Source organism: Hemiscyllium ocellatum, chromosome 23, assembly GCF_020745735.1.
Source record: "Hemiscyllium ocellatum isolate sHemOce1 chromosome 23, sHemOce1.pat.X.cur, whole genome shotgun sequence".
Lineage (NCBI taxonomy): Eukaryota > Metazoa > Chordata > Chondrichthyes > Orectolobiformes > Hemiscylliidae > Hemiscyllium > Hemiscyllium ocellatum.
In genome coordinates, this window is record NC_083423.1 from 14402590 (window position 1) to 14429786 (window position 27197).

General features: G+C 42.3%; 1 long non-coding RNA gene across 2 annotated transcripts in view; it reads right to left on the reverse strand.

Moving 5' to 3' along the window:
* Positions 1-548: 548 nt before the first annotated feature.
* LOC132826854 (uncharacterized) overlaps positions 549-27197 on the reverse strand; it is a 35129-nt gene continuing 8480 nt past the window's right edge. The window contains exons 1-3 of one of the 2 annotated variants that reach the window (XR_009645928.1): positions 20001-20050; positions 12909-13015; positions 549-1180 (exon numbers count right to left, since the gene is read on the reverse strand). This is a non-coding gene — a long non-coding RNA (uncharacterized LOC132826854). Of the gene's footprint in view, positions 1181-12908; positions 13016-20000; positions 20051-27197 lie in introns of those variants that run through there. The other variant, XR_009645927.1, reaches the window with a different exon arrangement.

A 27197-nucleotide genomic window follows, 5' to 3' on the forward strand; every position in this document is an offset into this window, starting at 1 on the left:
CAGGTTAGGCAGCATCCAAGGAACAGGAAATTCGACGTTTCAGGCCAGAGCCCTTCATCAGGAATGAGGAGAGGGTGCCAGGCAGGCTAAGATAAAAGGTAGGGAGGAGGGACTTGGGGGAGGGGCGATGGAGATGTGATAGGTGGAAGGAGGTCAAGGTGAGGGTGATAGGCCGGAGTGGGGTGGGGGCGGAGAGGTCAGGAAGAGGATTGCAGAGTGCCTGGGGATGTGTACGCTTTTTGGATTAGCCATGGGAAATGCAAAGTTACAGGGATGGGGTGATGATCTGGAGGAGCTGGTGTTGGACTGGGGTATACAAAGTTAAAAATCACACAACACCAGGTCATAGTCCAACAGGTTTATTTGGAAGTACTAGCTTTTGGAGCGCTGCTCCTTCATCAGGTGATTGTGGAGTACAAGATTGTAACATACAGAATTTATAGCATAAGTTTACAGTCTGATGTAACTGAAATTATATATTGGAAAAGACCTGGATTGTTTGTTAAATCTCTCATCTTTTAGAATTACCATGTTTCTTTCATATGTAGATCCCATTCTCAAGTGAACTTTAACAATAGGTGCCATGTAGATCCAGATAATGCATTGAAGGTGTGAGGTGCCATGTGTGGGGCTGTCTGTGCCCCAATGTTGAAACTGATTTACTTCTAAAAATGAGATTTACAAAATCTTACATGGATTCATGCAATTATTGAGCAAAATAAAATGTAATTTTGCAAGTATAAATTCACCCCACAAACTTGTGTGTGGTGGGGGGTAGGGTATGAGTGTCTATGAGAGAGAGTGTGTGTACGTGTATGTGTGTGAGTGTGAGTGTGAGTGTAAAGGGGTTTAAGTCTATGAGAGAGTGTGTGTGTGTGTGTGTAGTGCAGTAGGGTGATCTGTAGTGTGACATGAACCCAAGGTCCTGGTTGAGGCCATTCCCATGCATACCGAACTTGGCTATCAGCCTCTGCTCAGCCACTTTGCATTGTTGCCTGTCCTGAAGTCCGCCTTTGAGGATGGTCATCCGAAGGTCTGAGGTTGGATGTCCTGGACCGCTGAAGTGTTCTCCAACTGGGACGGAACACTTTTGTATGTTGATTGTTGTGTGGTGTTCATTCATCCATTGCTGTAGCCTCTGCTCAGTCTCAACAATATACCATGCCTCAGGGCATCCTGCCTGCAGCATATGAGATAGACAATGTTGGCCAAGTCACATGTGTATGTGCCATGTACATGGTGGGTGGTATCCACACATGTAATGGTGGTATCTGTGTCGACACTCTGACACATCTTACAGCAGCTACTGTGACAAAGGGTGGTTCTGGGTGGGATGTTCTTTTGAGGGTCGGTGTTTATTCAACGGGCCAAATAGACTACGTCCAAATTGTAGGGTTTCTATGATTAATCTTTAGGCTTTCCATCCAATACTATCTCAAACTCAGTTAACATGAGTTAACGGGGAGAAAGAGAGTATTTGGAAAGGCAAGAACTGGTTAGAATAGTCAACATGGCTTTGTACGTGGGAAATCATGTGTCACGAACTTGAGTTTTTTGAAGAAGAGAATTGATGAACTTAGAACAGTGGATACACAGTAAGACATAGATTCCACATGGGAGACTGGTTAGCATGGTTAGATCAAATGGAATATAGGGAGACCGAGCCATCTGGATACAGAACTGTCTCAAAGCTAGAAGACAAGGGATGATGGTGGAGCGTTGTTTTTCCAAATGGAGGCCAGTGATCAGCATGTGTCACAAGGAATGGTGCTGGGTCCACAGTTTTTTGTGATTTTTATCAATGATTTGGGTATGAAAATAGGAGTTATGGTTAGTAGGACAGCAAAGAAAGTTACTTCAGAGTAACTTGATCAGATAGACCGATGGGCCGAGAAGTGGTAGATAGAGTTTAATTTAGATAAATGTGAGATGCTGCATTTTGGATTGGCAAATCAGGGTAGGATTTATACACTTAATGGTAAGGTTCTGGGAAATGTTGCTGAACAAAGAGACCTTAGAGTGCAGGTTCATCGTTCCTTGAAAATTGAGTTGCAGGTAGATAGGATATTGAAGAAGGTGTTTATATGCTTGCCTTTATCAGTCAGTGCATCGAGTATAGGTGTTAGGAAGTCATATAGCAGTTGTACAGGACATTGGTTAGGCCACTTTTGGAATACTGCATTCAATTCTGGTCACCCCACTATAAGAAGGTTGTTTTGAAACTTAAAAGAAATCAGAAAAGATTTTATAAGACGGTTGCCAGGGTTGGAGGGTTTGTATTGCAGAGAAAGGCTCTATGGACTGGGGCCATTTTCCCTGGAGCATCAGAGGTTGAGAGGTGTTCTTACAGAAGTTGATAAAATCGTAAGAAGTATGGATAGTGGTGAATAGCCAACATCTTTTCTCCAGGGTAAGGGAATCCAAAACTAGGAGGTGCAGGTTGAAGGTAAGAGGAGAAAGACTTAAAAGGGACCTAAGGGGAAACATTTTCATGCAGAGGATGGTGTGTGTATGTAATGAGTGCCAGAAGAAGGGTGGAGGCTGGTACAATTGCGACATTTAAGAGTCATCTGGATGGGTATATGTATGGGAAGGATTTAGAGGGATATGGGCCAAGTGCAAACAAATGGAACTAGATTAAGTTAGGAATATTTGGTCAGCATGGGCGCATTGGACCGACGGGTCTGTTTCTGTGCTGTCGATCTCTATGACCCCAGTCTTCACAGGGTGCCAGATAGCAGTGCAGCCACATCCATGTTGTGTGACTTATTTATTGTTTTGACAGAAATATCAAGAAAAATAGATGTTCCTGAACATATGTGTAAGGATGAAGACAACAATGATGGCGAGTGTTTAGTACTTAGCAAAGCTGAGCTAAAATAATCAATGTCGCTCAATGTCCCCCATATGCCATTTTCATGCTCACATTAATTTCTTTTTAATCTAGAATTTGCCCAACACCAGCCACTTGCATTTAAATGGCACCTTTAGCAATGTATACTGTCCAAAGGTATAACACTGGAGCATAGTCATATAAAATTTGTCATTGAGGCATTCAAAGCAAAGCGAAAGCAAGAAAAAGTATTTTTTAAAGCTTGCATTAAATGTGGGAGAGAGAAGTAGAGGTGAATAGGAAGGGATTTCCAGATCTTCGGACCTAAGTGATTTGGAATTAGAATAACTATAGGAGGGAATTCTGCTGGCATGATTCACTGCCCTGTATGTTTGCTTTGGTTTGTCCCAGTCCTCTTCATTCTGGTTCTGGTAAATTATGTCTGCACTCCTCCACCTGTAACATACACCTGGGATAGTAATTTCAAGTCTTTATTCACACTCTGTGCATTTCTACAGTCTTTGATAGAATTGTATCTCAGTATAGAGTGACACTTCTCTCTCAGTCTCCCTCTCAGAAAGTCCTACTCATATCATGCCTACCTCAGCAGTTACCTCACAGACTGATTAAATATTACCGCCTCTCTCCACAAGATCTACTCAAAGTAAAATGTATACACTTTGTCTCGGTTCTAGACAATTTTGAATCAATCTGTTCAGAGATGTTCTGACACACTTTTGGAGCAGGAAGGACTTGAAATCAGGCTTCCTGAAACAAAGGTGGGGACATTACAAGAGCCCTTTGATGTGGGCTCTATGCTTACTGATGTTACGAGGATTGACAAACATAACCAACCAACTACACTGATTTCATGACACAGGGAACGACTGAAGGTGAAAACCTAGGAACCAACTATGTTCAGAAAGACTCTTACCAATTTGTAACAATGCACTATAGAAAGCATTCCATTCAGATGTATCACGGCTTGTGACCGCAACTGCTTTGTCCAGGACAGTAAGAAACTACAGAGAGTTTATACAGTCCAGTCAATCATGCAAGCCAAACTTCCATCCATTTCCTCCATCTCTCCTTCCTGCTGCCTAGGGAAAGCAGCCAACATAATCGAAGACCCCTCCCACCCCACCCTGGTTATAATCACTTCCAACCTCTTCTGTCAGGCAGAAGGTACAAAAGCTTATACATGCGGACCACAGGTTCAAGCACAGCTGTTATTAGAACTCTTAGAGTCATAGAGATGTACAGCATGGAAACAGATCCTTCGGTCCAACCCGTCCATGCCGACCAGATATCCCAATCCAATCTAGTCCCACCTGCCAGTACTTGGCCCATATCCCTCCAAACCCTTCCTATTCATATACCCATCCAAATGCCTCTTAAATGTTGCAATTGTACCAGCCTCCACCACTTCCTCTGGTAGTTCATTCCATACACGTACCATCCTCTGCATGAAAAAGTTGCCCCTTAGATCTCTTTTATATCTTTCCCCTCTCACCCTAAACCTATGCCCTCGAGTTCTGGACTCCCCGATCCCAGGGAAAAGACTTTGTCTATTTATCCTATCCAAGACCCTCATAATTTTGTAAATCTCTATAAGATCACCCCTCAGCCTCCGATGCTACAAGGAAAACAGCCTCAGCCTGTTCAGCCTCTCCCTGTAGCTCAGATCCTCCAACCCAGGCAACATCCTTGTAAATCTTTTCTGAACCCTTTCAAGTTGCACAACACCTTTCCAGTAGGAAGGAGACCAGAATTGCAGGCAATCTTCCAACAATGGCCTAACCAATGTCCTGTACAGCCGCAACATGACCTCCTAACTTCTGCACTCAATACTCTGACCAATAAATGAAAGCATACCAAATGCCTTCTTCACTATCCTATCTACCTGCAACTCCACTTTCAAGAAGCCATGAACCTGCACTCCAAGGTCTCTTTGTTCGGCAACACTCCCTAGGACCTTACCATTAAGTGGATAAGTCCTGCTAAGATTTGCTTTCCCAAAATACAGCTCCTCGCATTTATCTGAATTAAACTCCATCTGCCACTTCTCAGCCCATTGGCCCATCTGGTCCAGATCCTGTCGTAATCTGAGGTAACCCTCTTCACTGTCCACTACACCTCCAATTTTGGTGTCATCTGCAAACTTACTAACTGTACCTCTTATGCTCGCATCCAAATCATTTATGTAAATGACAAAAAGTAGAGGGCCCAGCACATATCCTTGTGGCACTCCATTGGTCACAGACCTCCAGTCCGAAAAACAACCCTCCACCACCACCTTTGAGCCAGTTCTGTATCCAAATGGCTAGTTCTCCCTGTATTCCATGAGATCTAACCTTGCTAATCAGTCTCCTATGGGGAACCTTGTCGAACGCCTTACTGAAGTACATATAGATCACATCTACTGCTCTGCCCTCATCAATCTTCTTTGTTACTTCTTCAAAAAACTCAATCAGGTTTGTGAGACATGATTTCCCATGCACAAAGCCATGTTGACTATCCCTAATCAGTCCTTGCCTTTCCAAATACATGTACATCCTGTCCCTCAGGATTCCCTCCAACAACATTCCCACCACCGACGTCAGGCTCACTGGTCTATAGTTCCCTGGCTTTTCTTTACTGCCCTTTCTTAAACAGTGGTACCACATTTGCCAACCTCCAGTCTTCCAGCGCCTCACCTGTGACTATCGATGATACAAATATCTCAGCAAGAGGCCCAGCAATTACTTCTCTAGCTTCCCACAGAGTACTCGGGTACACCTGATCAGGTCCGGGGGATTTATCCACCTTTAACCGTTTCAAGACATCCAGCATTTCCTCCTCTGTGATCTGGACATTTTGCAAGGTGTCACCATCTATTTCCCTACAGTCTATATCTTCCATATCCTTTTCCACAGTAAAATACTGATGCAAAATACTCATTTAGTATCTCCCCCATTTTCTGTGGTTCCACACAATAGGGGCCCTATTCTCTCCCTAGTTACCCTTTTGTCCTTAATATATTTGTAAAAACTCTTTGGATTCTCCTTAATTCTATTTGCCAAAGCTATCTCATGTCCCCCTTTTGCTCTCCTGATTTCCCTCTTAAATATATTCCTACCTTCTTTATACTCTTCTAAGGATTCACCCGATCTATCCTGTCTACACCTGACATATGCTTCCTTCTTTTTCTTAACCAAACCCTCAATATCTTAAGTCATCCAGCATTCCCTATACCTACCAGCCTTCCCTTTCACCCTGACAGGAATATATTTTCTCTGGATTCTTGTTCCCTCATTTCTGAAGGCTTCCCATTTCCCAGTCGTCCTTTTACCTGCAAACATCTGCCTCCAATCACCTTTCAAAAGTTCTTGCCTAATACCGTCAAAATTGGCCTTTCTCCAAATTAGAACTTCAACTTTTAGACCTGGTCTATCCTTTTCCATCACTATTTTAAAACAAATAGAATTATGGTCGCTGGTCCCAAAGTGCACCCCCACTGACCCCTCAATCACCTGCCCTGCCTTATTTCCCAAGAGTAGGTCAAATTTGCACCTTCTCCAGTAAGTATATTCACATACTGAATCAGAAAATTGTCTTGTATGCACTTAACAAATTCCTCTCCATCTAACCTTTAACACTATGGCAGTCCCAGTCGATGTTTGGAAAGTTAAAACCCCCTACCATTACTCCCCTATTATTCTTACAGATAGCTGAGATCTCCTTACAAGTTTGTTTCTCAATTTCCCTCTGACTATTGGGGGATCTATAATACAATCCCAATAATGTGATCATCCCTTTCTTACTTCCCAGTTCCACCCAAATAACTTCCCTGGAAGTATTTCCAGGAATATCCTCCCTCAGCACAGCTGTAATGCTATCCCTTATCAAAAATGCCACTCCCCCTCCTCTCTTGCCTCCCTTTCTATCCTTCCTGTAGCATTTGTATCCTGGAACATTAAGCTGCCAGTCCTGCCCATTCCTGAGCTATGTTTCCATAATTGCTTTGATATCCCAGTCCCATGTTCCTAACCATGCCCTGAGTTCATCTGCCTTCCCTGTTAGGCCCCTTGTATTGAAATAAATACAGTTTAATTTATTATCCTACCTTGTCCCAGCCTGCCCTGACTGTTTGACTCACTTCTGTTCTCAGCTGTACCAGTCTCAATTTCTTTCCTCATTATCTCCCTGGGTCCCCTCCCCACCCCGCCACCTAACTAGTTTAAATCCTCCCAAGCAGTTCCAGCAAATTTCCCTGCCAGTATATTAGTTCCCTTCCAATTTAGGTGCAATCCGTCCTTCTTGTACAGGTCACTTCTACCCCAAAAGAGATTCCAATGATTCAAAAATGTGAATCCTTCTTCCATACACCAGCTCCTCAGCCATGCATTCATCTGCTCTATCCTCCTTTTCCTGCCCTCACTAGCTCGTAGCACTGGGAGTAATCCAGATATTGCTACGCTTGAGGACCCCCTTTTTAAATTTCTGCCTAACTCTCTGTAATCTCCCTTCAGAATCTCAACCTTTTCTCTTCCAATGTCATTGATTCCAATGTGGACAATGACCTTCTGCTGACCCCTCTCACCCTTGAGAACATTCTGCACCCTCTCTGAGACATCCTTGATCCTGGCACCAGGGAAAGAACACACCATTCTGCTTTTTCTCTGCTGGCCACAGAAATGTCTATTGTATCTCTGACTACAGAATCCCCTAACACAATTGATCTCTTGGAAACTGATGTACCCCTCATTGCATTAGAGCCAGTCTCAATACCAGAAACTTGGCTGTTCGTGCTACGTTCCCCTGAGAATCCATCACCCCTTCCATTTTCCAAAACAGCATACCTGTTTGAAATGGGGATATCCACAAATGACTCCTGCACTAGCTGCCTACCTCTCTTACCCTTCCTGGAGTTAACCCATCGATGTGACTGTATCTGAGACTTACCCCCTTCCTATAACTGCCATCCATCACATACAGTTGCTGTTGTGTATTCCTCATCGCTTCTATCTTCTCTCCAACCAATCCACTCGATCTGATAAGATTTGCATCCAACAGCATTTATGGCAGATGTAATCCGCAGTAATCTCTCTTTAAACTCCCACATCTGACAAGAAGTACATATCACTGTACTAAAAGCCATTTTTGCTCCTTCACAATCTACAGACCCAGAAAATAACACCATCTTATTCCTCTTCAAAACACTGCCCCATATGGCTCATATTTTAATTTTAATCAAGAGACTAATCTCCAAAAACATATAATCAAGAAAGAATCCACGATACTCACTACTGCAGCCTTTCTCTTGGACAGACTTAAAACAACAATGAACTTATCTGATTCTGTGCTGTGAACTTCGCCCAACAGTTCCTCTCTGATTAGTTATGAATTTCACTGTTTGTTAATTTTCACACATACACTCCGATGTCCAGCGATACATAAATTCAAACAGCAAAGGCAGTAACTGTGCAGGTTCTCTTAATGGATCTTTTAAATTTTAAATTTAATGTTGACCTAGCTCTTTGTGCGTTTCTCTGCCAATGTAACATTATATTCCTCACTCTGTTTTATCACCCTTATGCACAATGTATGGTATGACCTGCCTGTATAGCATGCAAAACGAAACTTTTCACTGTACCTGGATACATGTGACAATAATAAATCAAATTCAGAAAAAAAACTAGGGCTTTTAAGACTGATGTTATAGGCTTGGGATACGTGACATATGGAGAAAACTTGGGTAAATGAAGTCTAAATGCAGATTGCTGATGATCTAATTGAAGAACAGAAGGCTGAAGGGGCTAAATGATTAATTTCTGTTCATATGTCTCTTTTCTCTGCTAGAAAAAAATTGCACAATAAATATTTCAGACTTTCTGAAATTCTGTAGAACAGAAAAACAATCTCCCAAAGACAGAGTCTCCTTATGGTGAAGTTAATGATGCGAAAAGGAGACAAATTTAACTGCAAATTGTCTCTCAGGAAACAAAGATAACATTCTGGCCTTGAAATTACTCAGTTCGATTATTAGTCTATATTCAAATTACTGTGTGGGGGTGGAAAGTTGCCTTATTATATTAATAGGGGTCTTAAACTATTTTGACTTCTTGGGTTAACACCTGTGCTGACAGAGCAAGTAAAGGAATACTATGCAAATGCATTAAGCTCATTTTCACGGAGAATAATTGCAAAGTGTCTCAACACCAGTGTTACAAGTGAGTGTAGAACTGTAACAGGCATTGCCCACGCTGATACTAATTCCATGCTAATCTAATTATTGCTCCACACTGCAGCCTCTCTAAACCTACTGTCATTTCAATCTGAAAATATTGGATTTACTTTACGGAATTAGCTCTATAAATAACTGACAAGAGATTTGGGTAAAAAGGACACACATATAAAGAAAAGGATTAAAAACATTTTCAGAACAGGAACACCGCTGCGTGTTGCGGAATGTGTCCTTACAATGAAAACACAGCTGCACATTGCAAAATGGCTGCTGAGGTGTCTAAATATTTTGCCTGAGAAAATATGATCTGCAGCACTGCAATAAATCAAATACGTGTCAGCCTACAGATGCTTCTGATCATTGTGAGCTAAGTTCTGCTTCTCCTTCCTCTAAAGCAATTGACTTCCTATTTACAGATAACCTTTAGGCATTTCAATGTAGCCTTCAGCCAATGGGAAAACATATGCTCCAGGCAGTGATTTGTGGGCAGGCACAGCTAATGCACATACAGGCTCACTTAGTCACATACCTGATAGCATCTTCTTTGTCGTCTTTTACACTGTTTATCATCCATTAAACTTGTGAAAATGCACAGGAAGAAAGCATCAGTTAAAGAGGTGTAACATAGGGGTGGATAAAGAGCCACCTGTGATACTGCTTGGCACAGTGCATTGCTCAGGTACACACAACAAAAGCAGACCGGATACCGTAGGGACAGGACAGCTGCTCAAAGATGATCCAACTACCCAGCACATAAAATCATGTAGAATATGCAACACAGGAAAACTGTTGAACTAGTCAGTGTTTATGCTTCACATGAACCTTTTGTTACTCATTTTATTCCATCAATGCATCTATCAGTTCCATGCACATATACCTCTTTTTCCCTTAAACATGTCTGTGCTAGTGCTCTCAACATAGAATCCCTGCAGTACAGAAAGCAGCTATTCATTCAGTCCAACAATGAACCTTTCAAGAGCATCCCACCCAGGTCCAGCACCCCACCCTATCTATGGCTAATTCAATTAACCCACGCATGTTTGTGAGAGGAAACTAGAGCACCCAGAGGGAAACCATACAGATAGTGGAAGAGTATGCAAAGTCCACACAAACTGTTGTCCAAGGTTGGATTTGAACCGAGGTCCCTAGCGTTGTGAGACAGCAGTATTAACTATTGAGCTACTGTGCCGCCCATCCATACCTTGTGCTAATGCCGTCCACAGTCTAACCATGGAACAATAGAATTGTTATGGACCAGAAGGAGGACATTCAGCCCATTACATCTACACCAATTCTCCAAGGAGTATTATGACTCAATGCTATTCTCATACCATTTCCTTCTACACTCGCGCATTGTTTCAATTAAAATAATCATCTAATCCCCTCTAGAATGTTTCAATTAACTCTCTCTACACCATACTTCCAGGCAGAGGATTCTGTATGAGAAGGGCTTGTCTTACAAATCACTTTAAATCTTGCCTTCTCATTCTCAATGAGTTCCATGAGTGAAAACATTTTTCCCTTATCTAATCTGTCTGGGCCTTTGAAGCCATTTGTTAGATCTCCTTTAACTCTTCGTCTATTCGAGAAGAATCGTCCCAGCCTCAACTTTCTATCCTCAATTAATAAATCCGAGGATATTGCTTGCTTACTGTTCTCTCTAACTGTCCTGCCATCTTCAGTGGTCTTTATATATGTACATCCAAGTTCCTCTGCTCTTGCATTCTCTTAAGTATTGTACCACTTATTTCATACTGAACACTCCACCAATTTGGCTCTGTTCTTTTGACATTGTATTCGGTAATCCTCACAGTTTATAATTCTTGCATGTTTTGTATCATCTAATAATTTTGAAATTGCTCCCTGCATACCAAGATCCAGATTAATACTATGTATCAGGAAAAACAAAGGTCCCAAAACACATCACTAAAACCCTTCTCCAGCCTACGCAATATCCATTACTCTCTGATTCTTAATCAATTTTGTATCCACATTCCTGCTGTTTCCTCTTTCCATAAGTTATAACTTTTGTCACAAGTCTGTTGTATTTTGCAATTCCATGTTCACCACATCAACAGCATTATGCCCATTACTATTTTCTGTGAGCTCTTTGAAAATCTCTAGTAAGTTACTCAAACAACCTTTTACAACCCTTTTACATTGATGTGTCCATTCTCCATTACGTTGACTGCCCGTCTTTTCTCATAATTCTTCTTTGCTTCTCTAATAAACCTTTACATCTCTCGTGTTGAACCTTTTGCATTCCTCTTTGTTTTTTATTGTATTTTCTAACTGACCCCTGTCATAACCTCACTTTTTCTTGTTTAACTTAAGTTATATTTCCTTTCTTTCATCCAAAGACCTCTAGGTTTGTTTGTTTATCCTTTCCCTTCTGAAGCAATGTACCTTAACTACGTCCAAAACCATCTCTGAAGGTAGCCCATTGTTCACTTCCGGGTTTTTTTCCCCATTAATCTTTTGCTCAAGTCTATCTGAGCTAGCTCAGTTCTTGGCCCACTGAAGTTGGCTCTCCCTCAGTAAATTATTCCTACTCTGGATTGTCCTTTTTTAATCATCATCCTAAACTTCATGATATAATCATCACTGTCTTGTAAATATTGTTACATTTACACTTAAAGCCATAGAGACATATAGCACGGAAACAGATCCTTTGTGCTAACCAGTCCATGCCAAACATAATCTCAAACTAAATTAGTCCCAGGTGCCTGTTCCTGACCCATACCCCTCCAAACCTTTCCTATTCATGTATCTATTCAAATGTCATTTAAAAGTTGTGATTGTACCTGGATCCACCACTTTCTCAGGAAGTTCATTCCACACACAAACCACCCTCTGTGTAAAAACTTTGTTCTTCACCTTTAATGCTTCCATTATCCCAGTCTACATTCAGGGAGTTGAAGAGTCCAGTCATAACTATTCCTATAATGTTGGCATCTCTCTGAAATTTGTCTACAGATGTGTTCCATCATTTTTACTCATTAATCATCTCTAGCCTGCAGGGTGTAATGTATTTGCACACCTTCTATTCCTTAGTTCCAGCCAGATTGATTTTTTCTTTGAACATTCTGGGATATCCTCTTGCTCTACTCTCCTGCAAACCTTCCTACACAGCAGCAGGTAACATTAATAACATCTGAGCAGGAGTAGACCCCCACTGAGCCTGCTCTGCCATTCAGTATGAGTATCTCTGATCATTCGATTCACAAACATATTCCTGCTTCCCCCCTATACCATTTGATCCCTTTGGTCCTAAAATCTATATCTAACTCATTGAAAACATTCAAAGTTTTGACCTCAACTGATTCTGTGGAAGAGAATTCCACAGGCTTAGCATTCTCGAGGTGAAGAAGTTTCCCCTCATCTCAATCCTAATTGGTAGACTCCATATCCTTGAACTCTGACCTCTGGTTCTGGACTCCCTGATGATCAGAAACATCCTTTCTGCATTTACGCTGTCAAGTCCTGTTAGAATATTGTAGGTTTCTCTGAGTTCCGATTCTCAGTCTTCTAAACTTGTGTGTGTGTGTGTGTGTGTGTGTGTGTGTGTGTGTGTGTATGTATGTGTGTGTATAATCATAACCAATCTGATCTCTCTTCATTTATCATTCCTGCCATTCAAAGAATCAGTCTGATAAACCATTCCCTTCACAGCCAGAACATCCTTCCGCAGATAAGGAGATCAAAACTGCACACAATATCCAGGTGTGGCCTCACCAAGACACTGCACAATTGCAGCAAGGCATCCCTGTTCCTGTACTTGAATTCTCTCAGTGTGAAAGCCAACACACCATTTGCCATCTTTTTCACCCATTGCACCTGCAAACTTACTTTAGTGACTTGTGTACAAGAAAGACCAGAGCTGCCTCAGTTCTGGAGGCCGGGTGTCACCCTTCTGTAGCTAGCAGTGTTTTCGGGAAGTCCGAGAGGGATCAGACCTGCAAGAGAGCAATCCAGAGCAGGAGGCTATAAATTATAGTTGAGTCTCAAGGTGGATAACACTTACCTGGGTGCTTGAGAGGCACAGCATTAAGTTACTCAGAACTGGCTCACAGTGTGTTTGAAAGGAGAGTGAAAAAAAATGGTGGACATCACAGAAAATGTACAGGATCATTGTTCAGTAAGAAACATTACGAGGGACTATTGAGAGATTGCTATAAATTAGGGAAGTGCATTCTTTTTAACGAAGCAGCTATACTGGATTTAACTGAACAACATCTGGAATAAGGAAAAGTCAGGGCCAATGCAATAAAGGGACACAAGTCATACAAAGTAAAGTTAAGGAAATAATTTTAAGACACAGCAGTTTAGCTCAGTTGAGTGAAATGTGTGGCCTATGAAGTCTGGGAAGTCATGCACCCTACCAGTATGCAACATGAGCCCAGGCATTTCTACTGACAACTAGATTGAATTAAATAGTGGCTACTTTGCATGAACTAACACCACCATCCCCCACTCTCTCATCACCTCTGCCTTCTCCTAGTTCTGGGGGAAGCTGGAAATGGAAGTGTCTTCTCTTCATCCACCTTGTCAAATATTTTCTAAAATCTGTTTGTTCACTTCCTGCACAACCTTCCCATGTAAAGAGCCACACTCTGTTGCATCTTTCCTGGTTGTAATAATCTCATAGTTTTTCCATCACCTTTTATTTACCATGCTCATATCTTCCTCCTGCAGCTCTTGATACAATAAGTCATCACACTATTCCACCCCAGATCGGAACTCCAGAGAGAGAGAGAGTGACAGGACCTCAAATATGCTTTATGCTTTATTGTTCCAGAGGATGTTGGTATCGCTGGCTGAGCCAGCATTCACTGTTCTTTCCTCATTTGGATAAACTTATGGATGCTAATGGAATAGTGTAGGATATTTAGGCTTCAGATTGGTTCTACAGGTCAGCGCAACATGGAGGGCCGAATGGCCTGTGTGGCGCTGTAGTGTTCTATGTTCTAATTGCCCCGGAGAAAGTGATGGTGAGTTGTTTCCTCGAACTGCTGCAGTGCAGTTATTACGAAGGGAATTCCAGGATTTCAGTTCAGCAAACATGAAGGAGTGGTGTTATAACTCCGAGTCAGGATGGTGAGTGGATTGGAGGAATGCTAAAGGTGGTCTTGTTCCCAGGAATCTGATGCTGTTGTCCTTCTAGATGGTTTGAGATAATGAGTTTAGGAGATGCTGTCAGAGGAGGATAAGTAAGGAGGGGGAGAAAATTCTACCTTTTTGCTTACAGGATCAAGTTCTTAAAGATGTAGATTGAGGGATATGTGCCACCAGGTGAGAAATGATCAGTAGGTGGGAGAGGCAAAGGAAAATCAATAATCTTCATTGTTCATTCCTTGAAGAACTAAATGTGTGGGCACTTTTGGAATTGCTATCCATGTTGACAGCAGCTGTCTACAGTAATAACTGATGGAAACCTGTGTAGTTGCTCCCACTATTACCCAAAGGTAAACAGATTATAGTAAAGAGCAGTTGCTGGGGAGAGACGTTAAGAAAGCCGTCTGATCTTCCTGCTCTTGTGTCTTGTGCATTCCCAGTTTTTGGCAGCCAGCTTCCTGGGCTTTAAGTTCTGGAAGACGTTCTTGAAATCTTTCTATCCCTCCTTTCTCCTTGAAAGCAGTCCATAAAATCTATCGCTTTAATCAAGCTATTCACGTCAATCTGACTATCATGGTATGGAATTTGCTGTCACATTCTTGTCTGATAATTACACTTATGAATTGCCATGGGACATTTTTCTCCAGTAAAGGCCTTTTACATTTATGCAAAATATGGTTGGAGCATTCTTACTTTTACTTATAAAGCACAAAGCACTATAAATGGTGAGGTGAAGGCACTAATCAGGTATATATTATTTTATGTGCTTTGGCCGAAATGAGTGTTGAATAAAAGGAAAATTGCCATGAAAGGATATTTCTTTCAGCTCTCTCATTTGGAGTTACTGAGAAAAAAGAAGGAGCTTATAGGGCTAGTCTCTTGGAAGAGAAGACATGATTGGTGTACAAGCTCCATCCAAAGGCAATGTAAATGCACCCCCTCTTTATATTTAAGAATATATTTAAAAATCCGAAGCGAGCAAGTGTGACTGGGATTATCAACATAATTCCATTAACGTTACATTATGAGAAACACAATGGCCCCTTGACACATGCCTTGTTGATAAGATAGTGAGCTCGGGTTTATAAAGCATAGTTAGCCAATATGATAGAAAAGGAAGTGAAGGACAATAAATTAGATGGAAAATCCTTGTTCTAAAAGCCTCTAATGCCTTCAAACAAGCATTGAACTCTCAAACTAGTACCACCCTCATATCTTCACCAATGTTATTCGCATATTGTTGCCTCACACTTTGTTCACACGACCAACCAATATAACCCCAAACTCTTTGCCAACACTATCCGTGAAAATAACCCAAAAACCTTCACCAACACTATCCACTGATCTAACCCCAAACCCTTCACCAACGCTAACCACTAATACAACCCCAAACCCTTCATGAACACTATCCACCAATGTTACCCCAAACTCTTCACCAATACTATCCACAAATATAATCCCAAACTCTTCACCAACACTATCTACTAATATAACCCCAAACCCCTCACCAACACTATCCATAATATAACCCCAAACCCTTCACCAACACTATCCACAAATATAATCCCAAACTCTTTACCAACACTATCTACTAATATAACCCCAAACCCCTCACCAACACTATCCATAATATAACCCCAAACCCTTCACCAACACTATCCATAATATAACCCCAAACCCTTCACTAACACCATCCATAATATAACCCCAAACCCTTCACCAACACCACCCATAATATAACCCCAAACTCTTCACCAACACTATCCACTAATATAACCCCAAACCCTTCACCAACACTATCCATAATATAACCCCAAACGCTTCACCAACACCACCCATAATATAACCCCAAACCCTTCACCAATGCTATCCATAATATAACCCCAAACCCTTTACCAACACTATCCACTAATATAACCCCAAACCCCTCACCAACACTATCCATTATATAACCCAAGCCCTTCACCAACACTATCCACTAATATAACCCCAAACTCTTCACCAACACTATCTACTAATATAACCCCAAACCCTTCACCAACACTATCCACTAATATAACCCCAAACTCTTCACCAACACTATCCACTAATATAACCCCAAACCCTTCACCAACACTGTCCATAATATAACCCCAAACCCTTCACCAACACTATCCACTAATATAACCCCAAACTCTTCACCAACACTATCCACTAATATAACCCCAAACCCTTCACCAACACTGTCCATAATATAACCCCAAACCCTTCACCAACACTATCCACTAATATAACCCCAAACCCCTCACCAACACTATCCATAATATAACCCCAAACCCTTCACCAACATTATCCACTAATATAACCCCAAACCCCTCACCAACACTATCCAGTAATATGTCCCTGAAATTGCAAACACAGCATTTACCTTGTGAGCCATGAAATCATCTCCAATAACTAAAAATTCTCCCCTATTGTAAAATTAAAAAAGCTATGTCAATGCAGCCTCACAGATTCACGACAAGTTTTAATGGCACACTCCCTGCAGCTTTCACAAACATAATTCCTTGAATTATCAATGATCGTGGCCATGTTAAGGTCACCATCATTTCCAGCATGATCGCCTTGCCAGCTTCATGTCAGGATTGTTCTCTTGGACGACTGTCTGTGTGGGGTTTGAGCATTCTCCACGTGTCTGCATAAGTTTCCAGTGCTCCTCCCATAAAGATGTGCAGGCTGGATGGATTAGCCATGGGAAATGCGAGGTTAGAGGGACAGGATAGATGGTTGGGAGTGGGTGGGATGCTCTTCAGAGGGTCAACGTGGACTCGATATCAGCTTCTATGATTCTATGAATGCTATTTAATTTTGTGCACCTCTCCTCTCTTAAGAACATTTTAAATAGCTTCTTATGCTCACACAGGGCAAAACCCCAGCAAAATAGCTGTGACGTGTCAAGCATGTGTAAACTGAGATCCTCAGTGACCAGTTTGGAGACTTACAAGTTGGCATCCTCAGTCAAGGAAAGCACAATATAATGCTGTAGCAACGAACAGCCCAAATGAATAGAAGAACTGTTGTTTGCCATTCTTCAGGGATCATCTAATTGCTCATGTCCAATTTCCCCTCCTTCTCTGTGGTGGCGTCTCAGTTTTTATTCAGTTCCCCTCCTACAATGGCATAGGGCCAGCAGTGCCTGCTCAACCAACACTGTCTAAAGACAGATTGGCTGGTGAATCATCCGGCAACTGTTGTGAAGGGTCATGGCTAGGGCAGAAAGGCTGCTGAGTTTTCTCTGACAATCAGTGTCTGTACTTCAGAAAAATAAGCAATGCTTTCTGAAATGCACGATCTGAAAGTTTTGATTTTGGAGTGACTGTAAGAATGTAACACTGTAAGATATCAGAGCAAAATCCGACCACGCAGTCCATCGAGTCTGTTCTAATCATGGTTGATACATTTCTCAACCTCATTCTCCTGTTCTCTCCATGTAACCCTTTGATCCCCTGAATAATTAAGAACCTACCTCTGCCTGATAGACACTCAATGATTTGGCATCTACAGACCTCTGCGGCAATGAGTTCCACAGATTTACCACCTGGCTAAAGAAATTCCTCGTCATCTCAGATATCAGGGTTATCCCTTGACTCTGTGGATTTTCCCTTGGGTCCTAGTCTCTTCTACAAGTGGAAGTATTTTCTCCGCATACACTCTAATTAGGCACCTCAGTATTCTGTCAATTTTGATCAGATACCCCTTCATCTTTCTAAACTTCATTGAGTACAGACCCAGAATCCATTTCTATTTTTCAAATGACAATCCCTTCATGCCCGGGATCATTTTTGCAAACATCCTCTGGATCCACTTCAAGGTTAGCACATCCTTCCATACATATGGGGCCCAAAACTGTTCACAAAATTCTAAATGTGGTCTGACCAGAGCCTTATACAGCCAGCAGTACATCTCTGCTCTTGTATTCAGGCCCTCTTGAAATGAATGCTAACACTGCATTTACCTTCCTAACTGCCAACTGAACTCACATGTCAACCTTTAGAGAATCCTGAACCAGGGCTCCCACGTCCCTACGTGCTTCAGATTTCCAACATCTTTCTCTGTTTAGAAGGTAATCTCTGCCTCCATTCTTCCTTTTAAAATTCATAACTTCATGTTTTCCCACATTGTATTCCATCTGCCACTTCTTTGCCCACTCTCCTAGTCTGATTAAGTCCTTCTGCAGCCTCCTGGCTTCCTCAACACTACCTGTCTCTCGACCTATCTTTGCATCATCTGCAAACCTAGCAACAATGTCCTCAGTTCCTTCGTTCAGATTGTTAATGTGTAACATGAATAGTTGTGGTCCCAAAACTGACGCCTACAGATCTCCACTACTGACCAGCTGCTAATCTGAAAAGAAAACCTTTATACCCACACTCTGCCTTCTGCCAGTCCGCTAATCCTCTATCCATGCCAGTACCTTGCCTCTAGTACCATGAACTCTTGTCTTATTTAGCAGGCTCCTGTGCAGCCCCTGGCATCCTTTGTCTAACTTGTTTGTTGCCTCCTTAAAGAATTCTAACAGATCTGTCAAGCGTGACCTCCCCTTGATAAAGACTTGCTAACTCAGCCCTATTTTACCACGCACTTCCAAGTATCTGCAATCTCATCCTTAATAACGGACTCTTAAATCTTACCAACAACCCAGGTCAGCCTAAATCGGCCTATAGTTTCTTATCTTCTGCCTCCCTCCCTTCTTAAACATGGGTATTACATTAGCCATTTTCCAAATCTCCAAGACCCTCCCTGACTCCAGTAATTACTGAAAGATCATCACCAATGCCTGCACAATCTCTGCAGCAATCTTCTAGAGACTCTGAGGTGCAGTCCATCCAGTCTGGGTAATTTGTCCATCTTCAGATCTTTTAGCTTCCCTTCCTTAGTGATGGCCACTGCACTCACCTCTGCACCCTGACTCTCTTGAAGCTCTGGTATACTGACAGTATCGAGCTGAAAATGTGTTGCTGGAAAAGCGCAGGAGGTCAGGCAGCATCCAAGGAACAGGAAATTCGATGTTTCGGGCATAAGCCCTTCTAGCTTCTTCAAGGAAGGCATCCTTGCAAGAGGATTCACAGTAGGTTAAAATCTTCGAGGAGAACGTGAGGTCTGCAGATGCTGGAGATCAGAGCTGAAAATGTGTTGCTGGAAAAGCGCAGCAGGTCAGGCAGCTTATGCCCGAAACGTCGAATTTCCTGCTCCTTGGATGCTACCTGACCTGCTGCGCTTTTCCAGCAACACATTTTCAGCTCTGATCTCCAGCATCTGCAGTCCTCACTTTCTCCTATACTGACAGTATCTTCCACCGTGAAGGCTGATGCTTTGTACCTATTCAGTTCCTCATCCACTTCTTTATTCCCCATTATTGCTTGTCCAGCCTCATTTTCCTGTGGACCCGATGTCCTCGCCTGCCTCTCCCTTGCCTTTTATGTGTCTAAAAAACCTCTTGCAATCTTCTCTTATATTAATAGCAAGCTCACCCTCATATTTCAGCTTCTCCCACCTTATTGCTTTTTTAAATACCCTCTGCTGGTTTTAGAAGATGTCCTAAACATCTGGTTTCTCATAAATATTCACCACATTAAATGCTTTGCTTTTTGTTTGCTTTTACACTGTCCCTGACCACGTTGTGGTTGCCTCGTCTTCCCCTTCAAGTCTCACTACAACATCTGAAAACCTGAAGTTAAATACATGTGAAATAAAAGATAATATCCATCATACTGACCTTGGAACTATTGGTTGTTCTATAAAACACTGTCTTATGTCATTTTGAAAAGGAAATCCTTTAGCCCCTACCTGAGACTCTCAGTGACTCTCGACACACAGCAAAGTGGGTGACTCTCAACTGTCCCCTGAAATGACAAGTCGCTCATTGTGTTCAAGAATATGACACATCACTGTCATTTTACAAACCAGCAATTAAAGCAGGCCTGGCCCACAACCTGTGAACGAATAAAGAAAACAACCACATGACAGTTTGTGATCTTGCTGTACACTGTGTGGGTGTCATGTTTCCTGACCTCACCCAAATAGCTACACTACAAACATGCTTAACTTTTTGTAAAATCCTTAGGGACATTTCCCCATCCAATCACCCATCCAGACTCTGTTGAGTAGTTAAAGATTAAAATACATCCCAAATGGGGTTTGGATCCTTGAGTAGTTTAGCTCGGCGATTCACAGAGAACCAAGATGCATTAAAAAATGTTAACAAATTAAAAAGCTGACAAACTCTATTTCTATGTGTACCGTATGTTGCTTGCTATGAGCTGGGAAACCAAGCTGCAGCTAGTTATTTCTGAACTCTCTTCCTAAACTTTCTCTGTGTTGCACATTCCTTGCTTTGATGAATAGATTGGTAATGCATTATTAATTTTCAATACGAGGCCTACAGTGTTGTCAATTAGGGAGTGTGTCGGTGTTTTGATGGGGACTAAATTAGAAGCTCTCACCATTGCACAGTTACTTTAGGGATCATTCATCAAAGAGAAGGGGGACGTGACAAGCAGTAGTCATTCCCCAGACCAGAACCTAGAGATACGTGCTCCTTTTGTTTTCCTATAGACATTTGACAACAGCACAGAGATGCACTGTAATGATGAGCAGCATTCACTGCTATAGGACTCAAGGGAGCTTCATTGTCTCTGGTGTGACCTCCCTCAAGGGAACAGGGTTGGTGAGTCAGGCTGTGCATTCTAAGGAGAACAATCTCTAATAGCTTTCTCATCTCCTGAATTTTCACAAAAGATAAAATACTCCTTGCACCCTCGTATCTTGTACGGAGTAAATAAATTTCCTTAAAAAAAGGTGCCCCTGCTTCTCTTTTTTGTAGTGATGCAAAGCATCCTTGAATGAATGAGACAGTCAGCACAGTCTCTTTGCAATGTCTTTCTATTTCCATGTTTCAGGAAAGATAAGTACCTGATGCATAAATTACATTCTCTCTTATCAGATGAAACGAAGGCAACAAATGTCAATGCTGAGGAGCCTTTTCTTAAAAATCAGACCAGTTACAAGAGAGCCTTGTTACATTTGTCTCTCTTTGATTTTTCTGTTGGCTGCTTCCTTACAGATTTAATTTGAATGTTTTCATTTTAACCCTTCGCGTGCCTGTGTGAATCATTTCTCCCTTGATTGACTGGTTTCATTTTTGCTTCTCATCAGCCGAGGGGCTTTGATGAAGGAAGGTTGGCAGTTCAGTGATATTGCTGCTCAGACACGAGGAATGTCTTTTATTATTGTCTGCTGAGGAAACGTTGGATGGCCTGGGCTTGTTTCCACTGGAATTTGGAAGAGTGAGGGTCGATCGAAGGGTATAAAGGATCTGAATGGCCTTGACAGGCTGGGCATGGAAAGGATGCTTCCTCTTGTGGCTCAGTCCAGCGTTAGGGGGCACTGTTTTCAAATTAGGGGGTCTCCTGTTTTGAATAGATCTGAGGAGCATTTTGTTCCCATGGGTTGTGCAACTTGGAACTCTCTTCCTCAGAAGGTGATGGAGGTTACAGCCATTAAGTATCTTTAAAGCAAAGGTCGATAGATTTTTGTAATGGCACGGGATCAATAATGATCAGGAATAGGTGGGAGTGTGGAATTCAAAACACTAACAGATCAGCTATGAATGGAAGAGCGAAATGGTCTACTTTTCTTCTTTTTGTGAACATTCACATGATGCTGCCAGAGTGGATAGCACGATGGCCCCAAAAATCAGGAAATTCTGGGTTTGTATCTTACTGAGGAGACTTGCTCACAAGATTTAGGCTGATACTTTAATGCAGTACTTCAGGTACATAACGGGAAGTGTGGCAGAGACTATCGTGACAGAACATGGTTTCCCGAGCTAGGCCAGGTAATATTTAATGTGAAGTTGATCACCAAGTTACAAGCCATCCTATCAGAAGATGTAAGGATATCAGGACTGAGGGTGTGCTGCATTACTGGAGGTGCTGTCTTTTCGAGGGTAGAGTTCTACCTTTGCAAGAAATGGAAAATAACCTACAATATTTAGCAGTGAGGGACTGTCCAGTCGGATTGTTGAGCTTGTGTTTATCCCTCACCATCATCATTAAATCAGATTAATTCAGCATTTATTTCATTGATATTCCTGAGAGTTTATTGTGCACAAATTGGCTGTTATTTCCTACATCACAACAATGGACACTGCATATCTGCTGAAACACTTTGAGACATCGTGGAGGTGGACGCTATGGAAGAGCAGCTCTTTCTCCAGATGACTTGGAACCTGCCAGAAGCCCAATCCACATTCTGCCAATGTTTCCTTTCTCTTAAACTCGGTCAACCAGGAAATCAAAATGGGTGCAATAGGGCCTTCTGAGACACCAGTATCTAACATCAGTGACACACCTGAAGAGTTCAATCTCCACAAGAGATGGATCCCAAAACTGCAGACTGACAGCTTCATGTTGTGCTGAGGGTGTGCTGCTCTGCTGTAGATGCTGTCTTTCATATGATCAGGATTTCTGACTCCTCAGGTCAACTTGGGAGATCCCACCGCAGCAACAACTTGGCGACATTTAGTTGACCACCATTCGTTGGCCTCCAAATAACAAAAAAGATCCAGGGATACTGAAAAATGGTGAAAATGTAATTGGCAAGGATGACACCAGAACTAAAAGATCAACGAAGATCAGACAAACTGGGCCTCCTTCTCACCAGAAAAGGCAAAGCTGAGGGGTGGCTTCAGAGTGTTCAAAGTGAAGAGTTTGTGAACTCGAGTGATCTAGTGAAGATGTTTCCACTTGGTGGGGTAGAGAAGGTATTAAGGGGCATAAATTCAAGACAATGTGCACTGACAGATTTAAATAAGGAATTTTTCATCAAAAAAATGGTTATGCTCTTTGGAGTGGTTAAGATGAAAAACATTGATGTCTTTTGTTAGTTAAATATATGTGGGAGAAAGGAATAGAACGAGTGGATAGGCTGGATGAAGAAACAAAGTTTAAACTTTGGAATCACTAAATTGAAAAGCAAAACACTGCAGATGCTGAAAATCAGAAATAAAAACAACAAAGTTCTCAGCAGGTCCAGTAGTATCCGTGGAGTCAGAAACTGAGTTAACATTTCAGGTTGATGATCTTTCATTAAAACTGCAGAAACATGGAAGTTCTGATAGAGGGTCACCACGATGAGTTATTAACTCTTGTTTCTACCTCAGATGGTGCCTGACCTGTATAATCTTTTCAGCATTTTCCGTTTCCAAAGTGGGATGGCCCAGTTGGGGCCAAATGACCACCTTCTCTGCCTTACTACTGTGTACAATATGGATACTGGTCAAAATCTGGCAGGCATTTCTGACATGTCATTTTTGTTCTAGGTCAAGATCTCTCTTTCTTTTTCTCTCTCTGTCTCTGCTTCTCTCAATCTTTCTCTCTCTCAATTTCTCCTTCAGGTATTCTACCCTGATATGATGTTGGTCACCATGGATTGCTGGGTTGGTTCATGGTTATGCTTCCATCGTCCATCGCCAGACCATAGCAACACGACGGCTGGAGGAAGAGCGCCTAATCTTCCACCTAGGAACCCTCCGACCACAAGGGATGAACTTAAATTTCTCCAGTTTCCTCATTTCCCTTCCCCCCACCTTGTCTCAGTCAAATCCCTCGAACTCAGCACCGCCTTCCTAACCTGCAATCTTCTTCCTGATCTCTCCGTCCCCACCCCCACTCCGGCCTATCACCCTCACCTTGACCTCCTTCACCTATCGCATTTCCAAAGCCCCTCCCCCAAGTCCCTCCTCCCTACCTTTTATCTTAGCCTGTTATACACACTTTGCTCATTCCTGAAGAAGGGCTCATGCCCGAAACGTCGATTCTCCTGCTCCTTAGATGCTGCCTGACCTGCTGCGCTTTTCCAGCAACACATTTTCAGCTAATGGTTATGCTTGGCAGGGTCCTGTTGTGGTTTGCAGTTGCCTTCTGCAGATCGCTGGCCAGAAATCTCTCTTGTTGTTACCACCAGAAGGATTTGCAGATTAATACCCACCAGGTATTTGTTGGCATTATGAATGCATGTTCCTTGGTCAACAAGTCCTGGAATCTGTGAGATTCCAGTTCAAAATCACTAGTCACTGTGCTTACTGCAGGATAAGAAGAGGAAAAAAAGACCTATTGTAAGTAAACAATTCGCTGTCCCCTCTAACCTGTAGGTTCCTCACTGTACTGATTAGAATCCATCTTCTTTCCCTCGTTTTACCAAAGCTGCAATGGTCTATGTTCCACTGAAAATCTATTTCTTTACAATCTATACTGGAATAGTGTATGCAAGTGACTTAAGGCAGTACAGTGGCTCAATGGTTCCATCCTCAGGTGACTGTCTGTGTGTTGTTTGCACATTCTCCCTGTGCCGATATGGGTTTCCTCCGGGTGCTCCGGTTTCATCCCACAGTCCAAAGATGTGCAGGCTAGGTGGATTAGCTATGCTATATTTCCTATATTGTCCAGGGATGTGCAGACTAGGTGGGTTAGCCAAGAGGAATATGGATTACAGGATAGGGTAGGGGAGTGGGTCTGGGTGGGATGCTCTTTGGAGGGTCGGGCATGGATTTGATGGGCTGAATGGCCTGCTTTTTTTCCATACTGTAGGGATTCTATGGCATCAGGAAAACAGAGAACCAAGAAGAGAGAGAGAGGAGTATGTAAAAGATTGAGACAATAGACTAGGGAGCTGTATTTTCAATAAGGTGCACAGGCACAAGTGGAAATTAAGAATGTTACAGCATTAAAAAGAATGAGAGAACCTTGTTCTTAGATATGTCTAAACTAAGGATGACAGAGACCAAGCGGACTGATGGTGTAGCCGAAAGGGAACAGCCTTTAAGAGTGCATTGCTAGAGACGCAGAGCACAGCTCAGACAGACATGGAGGTAGTATCTTACAATGCTGTCAACAGCATACACATAAAGCACAGTCTCTGTTGTTGTCACTCCCTCCTCACTATCCATCTCTTCCCCGGGCTCATTCCCTTCAGCTTGTACTATGGATCATGACCTTTCACCTCAGCTTCACATGAAAATAAAATTAAAACAGCCAGCGCTATGAAATCAATCCAGCATCTGCCTTTTAATTGGGATCTAGCAGGATACAGGGGCCTTAAGAGATAAGAGATGGGCCTTAAAAGGGATATCACTGTAAAAGGCAACACTTTCCCCTTCAGCCAATCAATCATTGCCAGGAAGCAAACAGCTCTGAAGTACCTACACGGATCCTGATTGGCAATAATGAGCCCAGTAAGTGCCCAAGTACAATAACCATTAACCCAAGTTCATCCCAGGTTCACTTCCCAGTCTGCACTGAGATTGTTGTTAGCATGCTGAGCAATGGTGTCATCGCCCAAGGGAAAGGGAGGAGAAGAATTAACCACAGAGTTCACAGTGTAGGAGAAGCATTCAATACATCGCTGATACAGTTAGATTTTCAATAGAAACTGTCTATTCTAATCCCATTTCCACACATTTTCTCCATCACTTTTTTTTTGTGAAAGCACTTATGTGCTTGCTGATTGACACTAACTGTTAGAGTCATAGAGACATACAGCACTGAAAAAGACACTTTACCACAACTTATCCATGCTGACCAGATATCCCAAATTAATCTGGTTCATTTGCCAGCATTTGGCCCTTTTCTCTCTGAACCCTTCCTATTCATATATCCGTCCAGATGCCTTTAAAATGTTGCAATTGTACTCACCTTCACCACTTCCTCTGGCAGCTCATTCCAGAAATGCACTACCCTCTGTGTGAAAAAGTTGCCCCTTAGATCTCTTTTATATCTTTCCCCTCTCACCCTAAACCTATGCCTTTTAGTTCTGGACTCCCCCACCCCAGGGAAAAGATCTTGTCTATTCATCCTATCCATGCCCCTCATGATTTTATAAACCTCTATAAGGTCACCCTTTAGCCTCCGATGCTCCAGGGAAAACAGCCCCAGCCTATTCAGCCATAAGGAACAGTGCTGGGTGCACTGCTTTTCATCATTTATATAAATGATGTAGATGTGAACATAGGAGGTATAGCTGATAGGTTTGCAGGTGACACCAAAATTAGAAGTGTAATGGACAGCCAAGAAGGTTACCTCAGAGTACAACGAGATCTTGATCAGATGGGTCAATGGACTGAAGAGTGGCAAATGGACTTTACTTTAGATAAATGCAAGGTGCTGCATTTTGGAAAGGCAAATCAGAGCAGGATTTATACACTTAATGTTAAGGTCCTGGGGAGTGTTGTTAAACAAAGAAACCTTGGAGTCCAGGATCATAGCTCCTTGAAAGTGGAGTCACAGATAGACAGGATAGTGAAGAAGGCGTTTAGTATCCTTTCCTTTGTTGGTCAGAGCATCAAGTATAGGAGTTGGGAGGTCATGTTGTGGCTGTACAGGACATTGATTAGACCACTTTTGGAATATTGTGTGCAGTTCTAGTCTCCCTCCTATTGGAAGGATGTTGTGAAACTTGAAGGGGTTCAGAAAAGATTTACAAGCATGTTGCCAGGTTTGGAGGACTTGAGCTATAGGGAGAGGCTGAATAGGCTGGGGCTGTTTTCCTTGAAGGATTGGAGGCTGAGGGGGTGACCTTATAGAGGTTTATATGAGGAATATGGATAGGGTAAATAGACACGGTCTTTTCCCTGGGGTGGAGAGTCCAAAACTAGAGGGCATATGTTTAGGATGAGAGGGGAAAGATATAAAAGAGACCTAAGGAGCAATGTTTTCACATAGAGGGTGGTAGGTGTACAGAATGGGCTGTCAGAGGAAGTGGTGGAGGCTGGAAAAAAGTACAACATTTAAAAGGCATCTGGATGGATATATAATTAGGAAGGATTTAGTGGAATATGGGCCAAGTGCTGGCAAATGGGACTAGATTAGGTTGGGATATCTGGTCAGCATGGACAAGTTGAACTGAAAAATCTGTTTCTATGCTGTCCATCTCTATGACTCTCTGACTCTCCCTATAGCTCAAATCCTCCACCCTCTCAACATCTTT